This window comes from Castor canadensis, chromosome 1, assembly GCF_047511655.1.
Source record: "Castor canadensis chromosome 1, mCasCan1.hap1v2, whole genome shotgun sequence".
Taxonomy (NCBI): domain Eukaryota; kingdom Metazoa; phylum Chordata; class Mammalia; order Rodentia; family Castoridae; genus Castor; species Castor canadensis.
The window spans coordinates 141,560,269-141,568,288 of NC_133386.1; the positions used below are offsets into that span (position 1 = coordinate 141,560,269).

Sequence of the window (8,020 nt, forward strand, 5' to 3'; positions counted from 1 at the left end):
TATGTTTAGATTTTTAAGAAGCCTCCAAATTTTAGGAAAGAGGTTTTAAGCAAGGTTTTAAATAAGGCTTTAGAAACTAGTTTTTAAATAACTCTGAGAAGTAAGACCTTAAAGAATCAAGATAGAGAAAAGAAGCAATTAGGATTGGGCATCTCCACCCAAACACCCAACACACCTCACCCCAACTTTCTGTCTGTCTGCCTGTCTGTCTATCCTGTGTCTTTTCTGAATCTCCAGTCATCTCCAGTTAATCCCAGTTAGGTCTAGTAATAACCAAGGAGCAAGAGAGAAAACCTCACTCCAACAAGGGAGGGAGCATGAGAAAGAGTGCCCCCTTCATACAAGAAAATTATTTTTATTATTTGCTTTTCCAGGATATCTTCATGAGGGGAAAGATGGAGGTATTTAGAAGCTAGATATTTTAGGAGATGCAGAAAGTCATTAAATTTTACTACTAAATCTTCTCCTTTGAACTGTTAGAATCTTGTGATCATCATTATTTTCCCTTATAGTATAGGAGGTCCTATAATCTTTCTTTTTCTTTCTTTCTTTTTTTTTGTTGCAGTACAAGGGTTTGAACTCAGGGCCTACATATTGAACCACTCCACCAGCCTTTTTTTTGTGTGTTGCGTATTTTTGAGATAGGGTCTTGTGAACTTTTTGCCTGAGCTGGCTTCTAACAGTGATCTTCCTGATCTCTGCCTCCTGAGCAGCTAGGATTACAGGTGTGAGCCACTAGTGCCCAGCAGTCTTAGAAGCTTGTTTTAAGTTAGAAAGAGTAGATTACAATAATAGAACTATAGAATTCCTACGTATTAGTCAGAGCAAATGGGAAACTTATCATTTGACAATAAGGGAGTAGAGGTGATTACTTGGTAGACCAAACTAAAAACAGAAGAAGAATGGAAACCAATATTACTGTTAAAAGATTGCCCCCAATCAGAAGAGTAAGGGGAGAATGTTTTCCTCCAGAGCACAATAACCATCACATAGAAGGGAATCTAATGGAACTTCTGAATTCCAGTTGACCATTCTCCCTATTTTAAAGCTTCTAAAACTCATGCCTCAGTGGCTAGCACAAAGATTCTTTTATGATCTTATATATAACCTCTCTACCTACTTCCCCTATCAGACACAACACTTACTCCTACTATGTTAACCACACTTAGATCCTTGTGATAGTAAACCCTGTCATACTTCATTAACCTCACAATGCTGTTCCTTGAGCCTGAGGCCCTCCATATCTTTATTTGTTATACCTTATTTTTAATTCAAGGAATCAAGTCCTGTAAGAATTCATTGTGTTTATTTCAGTGTTTGTACAGCTTCTTGGATATAATCCTGTGATAATATTTATTATTATAATTATGTAATTTTATGTTCCTACGACTAAGACCCTAGAACATACAGTCTAATCATACTTAATTACATCAGGGTAGTAGCAATAGGAGTGGGAAAGCACATTAGGGCCACAAAAGGACAAGAGCTTAAGGAATAGGAACAAGTTGACCAGTATCCATACAAAAATCTCCACCCTAGTTTTGGTGATTCTAGAGTTAGTCAAAATCTTAGCATATCTCAAGTGTTTGTTGGTGGCAACAAAGTGGTCAAATCACAGAGGAATCCATGAAGGTAAATGCATACAGAACGAACATCTACACAATGCATCTAATTTAGGCTGATGATCCTGGTATTGAACTAGAGGACAGCCAGTGTTGTGAGAAGAGAAGAAATAGTGATGCCAACATCCAAGACAGAGATTATGGAGAGGAAATAATACCTGGGCTCATGGAGGCTGAAGTTTTTCATCACCTCCTAGAGAAAAGTACTTTTCCCCAACAGGTGATCATACAGAGGCAGCAAAAAGGGATGAAAACCAGATGTGAAAAGCTTCTAGCCTTAGTACTCCAGTCAAGAAGAAATATGTGAGTGGAATTCATAATGGATAACATGGTGGTGCTCAACTTTGGTAAGTTCCTGTAATGATACATTTCACTAAGTCAAAGCTACTATTTGTCAAGCATTTTGATCCTTGTTTTAATTGCTGTACCTCAAATAGTTCTTAATGACAATTTAGAGGTAGTCCTTCACTCTTATGTTCATCTTGAATTAAACAAATAGAGATTCATCTCAGTTATGGTACGAACTTCAGATCATAAAGTTCCATTTTACTGATCTCATTTGAATGTTACAACCTCTCTAAAGACCACGTCTTCAGATAAGTATTGGGGCTTAGGACTCTAACCATTCTGCAATCTAGAAGAAGATCCTCCCTAAAACCTGAACCTGGAAGCATCTGATCTAGGACTTCTAGTTTCCAGAATTGTGAGAAATAAATTTCTTTTCTTTATAACCCAGCTGATGTGTTGTAATTTGTTACAGTAACCTGAACTAAGACAGTCTCCTTTCCCCTTTACAGTTCTTGTCTTATCCTCCTTCTTTTCCTTTTCTTTTTCCTCTGTGTTCTTCCTCTTCTTCATCATCTCCCCTTCCTCCTTCTTCAATCTCTTTCTTACATTTTATCATAGACAGTGAGAAAAATTCAGGCCACATCTTCAACACTGTACTTATCTTTTTCCATAACATTTTATGCCCTTTGATATAACATCCAGTTTATTATTAATGATTGTGTTAACACTATAAGAAATAAAAGTTTTCCCAAACTTTCTGCCTCTGCCTGGAAGTGGTGTGTGTGGGGTACACATTTAAGTAAATGTAAAAATGATAAAATTAAAGAAAGGAAAATAAAAAAGAAGTTTGATGGGGTAAGAAGATATGGGTTGTGATGGGAATGTCATGAATACTGATTTCATTCAATAAAATGAGTAAACTAAATGTTTTCTAATTCCTGCCAGCCTCAAGAAGATAATATGTTTAGATTGCCAGCATGTGATTAATGGATGGATGGATATAGACCAGGGGACACAGGTTTTTGCTTTTGATCATTTGTATGTTTTTGCCCTGGTCTTACTTAATATGTGAGTTACCAGCAAGTCTGCACAATTAGAAGTGTAAGGGTTTGATTTTCTCTTTGTGATATATTCCACTACTTTTCTGTTAGAGAGTCAAGGGCTGCTTTAGATTCCTATGGAAGAGTTACTTGCTTAAGACATGTGGTTAAGAAGACTGAGTGAAGAATAGTGACTTCTAATTTGAATTAGAAACATGTGGGGATGTTGAACATCTATAACTAAGAGGACAGATTCTTATGAGCCTCCAAAGTTTCTAGTGGAAATGGACAAATTTTCAAGAAGATTAATTCTGTGTTCCTATCTGGAAAACCAAATCCTTGTGGGATCTCTGCTAATATATTCTTAAGATATGGGTCTCCAAAAGGTGCTAGTAGCAAATTTCTAATTATACTAGGATCTCTTAATGCAGCACAAAGCTACACATGGGAGATTAATATAGATTTTGTTAGCACATAAATAGATTTTTCAATAGAAACCACCTTTTTGTGAGGTGCAAAATGTAACTTTTAAAGAGGAGAAATTCAAATTCAGATATGTTTACTTGGTGCAGTACAATACTTGTTGAGTATACATTATGTACTAGACACATGTTTAAAGTTATGCTCAATATAGAGAAATATTTAAGAGAATCACATGCATAAAATAATAATTAACTTTCATATGAAATATGCAAATTACCTAAGCTTACATACTTTTAAATATACAGCTATGTTTAGGAACCAATCAGTTGTGAAATACTCCTTTTTTCTATTTCATGTGAAATATCAGAACTTTTACAACATTAAAGGAGCACAGTGATGAGGTTTCTTCCACTTTGCTCTACAATTCAATTTGTGTTATTAGACTAGTATTGGAAACTGGTTCCTCATTTTTCTCACAACCATATAACTCCTGGCTAAGTCTATATTCAGAACTTTGTACACAAATTTATTTATAATTTGTAGCTGAACTTACATCTACTAGATGCAACATTATGCTACATGTGTAAATCTAGATTTTAAATACTAGTACTCTAACATCTTGGTTGTTTTAACCAGTGATTCTTAGTCTTTTCATCTCATAAATCACCAGTCCTTTCTTGAGCACTTGCTATGTGCCAGGCCCCAATAAATCTGGAGGATGCATAAATGAATCAGATACATTTTGTGCCCTCTAGAAGATTGGAATCTACCACCAAAAGCAACGTAGATTGAAATATCTGCAATAGTCAGGTAAGTGCTTTAATATGCGTAGCTATTATACTGCAGGTGCAGAAGTGGGGCTGATAATATTCCAACTTTTACCTTTGGGGTCATCCTTTGAACTAACCCTCACCTGGAGAGTTATCATTTACTGAGGTTCTGGGATAACTTGTTTTTATTTTTAACCAGTGGAAGACTTCACAACTCAGAATGTAAGAGTTTTGCTAATTTAGTTATGTTTGCACCTTGATCCTTTATTGGTTCTTGCCTTCACCCCTGCTGATTATGCTCCCACTATGTCCATTAGGTCCAGTATGAAGCAGCTGCCATATTTTTTCGAACATTAGATCACTTTCTTGGATCATTATTTCTTAAACATTATCAAAACAAATTGTTTCTGCCTTGTTACATTTACCAGATTTTGCTCTTATTGTTTCAACTTGTCTTATTTCTCCAGTGAGCTTCTTGAAAATAGGGCTTTCCATTTTCCTGAGGCTACAATTTTAGTATAGTGCAAGACATAAAAAATAATGAACTGAGGCTTTAAAAAAACCTTGGACTCTATACTTGTGTCCAGAAAATGTTCGATTTTTTTGTTATCTAAATTTATATTCCAGATAGGATCAATAAATTTAAAATTTAAGCGTAACATTGAAGAAATAGTTATATTGAGGCACGATACTTCTTACATTCTCCCATAGTGGCATCCAAAATACTTTTCTTGATGCACCTTTAGAAACCATTTCACTTTAGATAGCAACAAAAATGGGGTAACATATCACTTATGAATTACCAGCTATGACACTACTTAAATGGATTATTTTATATTTTTGTCCATGTTGATGTTCTATACACTACATTTTAGACTTCCTAATTGAAAGAAAAATATGTTTACTGATCTTTTAATACCTATTACTACCTATAAGTACAAACAAAAAGTAGACATACAATCACAGGTGTGCTGATAACCCAAATCTCTTGGGATAGGTAGTTGTTCTCATCTGTAATGTTTGCCAATTCCCATTGTATAAACAAAGTGGAAAGAGTTGTAGACAAAATGGCTCTTGCAAGCTGATGCGTGCTGGCTTCAAACACTGCTGCACCTAGTGTTTGTGAGACTCAGGGAACATCTCTCCTATCTATCACCACTTTCCCAGATGCCATAAAATTGATATGGCTCTTATCAAGCCTCCATATCCATTTTGCTCTGATTTTTCTCTATCATTTTGTACAACTGATATTTCAAGAGTCTGGCTGCCTCTTAAATGAAAATAGTTACCCAGAGTCCCTGTTCAGGAACCAAACATTTTGGGTCTAGCTCTATATAACCTCTTATAGGCTGCTCACCTTAGTTCTCTGGTTGATTAAAGTAGTCATGTGTATCTTTCATGATATTTGTAAAACTTGGAATGTTAGGAAAACCACCATGAGTGTGTTGACTTTCCTGTTGAGAAGGGAGAATAGATTTCATTAAACTCCTAAGGTATCCCAAATTTCCTTCCATTCTACTTGATGATCTTTCTTGTTTCCGATGTTCTCATTTCCTGTATAACACAAGCAAATATCCCTAATTCCTGAAACTTTCCTTCTGACTGTCCTGCATTGTATCACATGCATATATGCCATGAACTATTTATTTCCATCTTTTGTTTTATGGATCAGCTATGAAAAATAAGCTAAAGTATACAATGAAAAGGCTACCACTAGATGTGGTAGCCTACCAGATGTGATAGGCTACCACTATCACATCTGGATAGTAACAGTAGGAGTGGGAAAGTGTATTCATTTTACAGAAAGAGAGAGGCTTAAGGAGCAAAAGTAGAGGAACTATTAATAACACACTTCGTATAATCACTAGGAGACCCATCTGAATGACTCTGGAATTAGTAAGAATTGTAGTGTACCTGAGAGGGTCACAGATTGCTACATAGCGGTCAAAAGCCATAGCCACGAGCACATCAGATTCCGTAAAAGTAAATCCATGAAGAAAAAACATCTGGATAATGCAGGCATCTAGAGTGATTTCTCTTGCATTAAACCAGAGGATACCCAGTGTTGTTGACATTGTAGAAACAGTCAAGCCCAGGTCGGTGGCTGACAGCATGGAGAGGAAATAGTACATGGGCTGATGGAAACTGTGCTGGGTAGTAATGACAAACAGGATCATGCTGTTCCCAGAGAGGGCAATGGCATAAAAACAGCAGAAGGGGATGGAGAGCCAGGCATGGGCAGACTCCAGGCCAGGAATGCCAGTCAACAGGAAAGTTGGGAATTGAGATGTCACATTGAGAATTTCATGTTTTACTGGATTTGTAGTATTTATCCGTACAATGTTCCCATCCTATAAAAGTAATAAATTACTTTTATTTTATTTTATTATAGAAATGTATTTAGATAAATACTTAATTCAAAGTATTACCCAATGTTATAGAAAAGTTCTCTATCACATAAAAATTGTAAATAACATTTAATATTCATCTATCCATCATAATTAGGAACATTTGGCAATGATACAAGGATTTTTACCTTTAAACCAAAAATGTTCATAATTTCACATGTTTTGAAATATGTTATTTTTTATATTGATAGATTTTTTAGCTCAACCGGATTTGACGTATAAAGATGTAGTTATTTATTAGAATGTAGAAAACAGTAATTTCTCTGATGTGGGAAACGCACATGCTAAAGACACAGAGAAACCATTGCATCGATTTTGGGTATGTTGTATGTAATATGAGTAAAAGAAATCTACTTAATGATATCCATGTGTTTACAGTGGATCTGTGGGTTTGAATCTATAGGCAGAGATTTCTACATTTTTGTTGCTATCATACTTGGGAAATTATCATTGTATTTCTCTTATTTTAATCCCATGGTATTGGTGAGCAACCACAGAGCCTAGATTATTAAGAGAAGACCAATGAAACCAGAGCTATGGAGATGTTGTAGGTAAGGACTTGCCCCTTCAACCAAGGTGAGTCTGGACAGCTTTGTGGGAACTATATAAACCAAGAGAACATGGTGTCATGGCTGAGTGTTATGTGGATAACATTGTTCAATTGCTTCAACAGTGAAGTCTGCTAAGGTTTTAATATTCAAATGCAAATTAAAGCATTTTATTGATCCTGAAAAAGCAGGTGAACTTGAGGGAATGAGCATCAACAACACTTGACAGTGGCTTGAGGTATGAATGGAAAAGTAAGTACCCAAGGTAGGGTATATTTTATTTCCCAAAACATGGCATTAAAGGCAAGGAGATAAATATACTGTGACCGAAGTCTATAAGTGGATGAAAGATTTTTGAAAGAGGGGAAGACTTAGAGGAATGAATAAATTTATAAACTGAGGTTAGAGATCAAAATAGACTGAAAATATTCAGAGAGGATTTGTTATATAAAAGTCCTTGAGAAAGTACAAGAGGTTGAATAGAATATGGTAGTAATTAGCTTTTAAAAAATGAAGATCAACATTTCCATTGAACCCTGAGAGTAAGTATAAAATGGGTAAGTGGTGGAGAATCATGTGAGGGAATTATTAGCCAATGTCTACCTTTCTTTCTTTGAATTGCAGGGAAGGGAGAGAGAGAGAGGGGAGTTACTGCTATATAAGAAGTATAAAGTGATAGATGTTGGTTTACAGATAAGATAGAATTTTTTTAGTAGACAGGGTATGAAAGGGACTTGTGACTTTGTATACAATTAGATGTTATAGAGCCTTGTTCAGTTAGAATTCTAAAAATATAGGCTTTCATTGTTAAAATAAATTATAGCAAAACTACTTATGATGTTAACATTTTGCAATTGAGCCTTAAAAAATACTATGTGACAGAGTGTGGCGTTTACTTCATGGTAGCAAATACTCTGAAAT

At 35.4% G+C, this 8,020-nt stretch overlaps 1 pseudogene; it reads right to left on the reverse strand.

Annotated features, from left to right (window-relative positions):
- Window positions 1-5,870: 5,870 nt before the first annotated feature.
- On the reverse strand, window positions 5,871-6,469 carry LOC141424779 (olfactory receptor 51F1-like; annotated as a pseudogene).
- Between the last annotated feature and the right edge of the window lie 1,551 nt (window positions 6,470-8,020).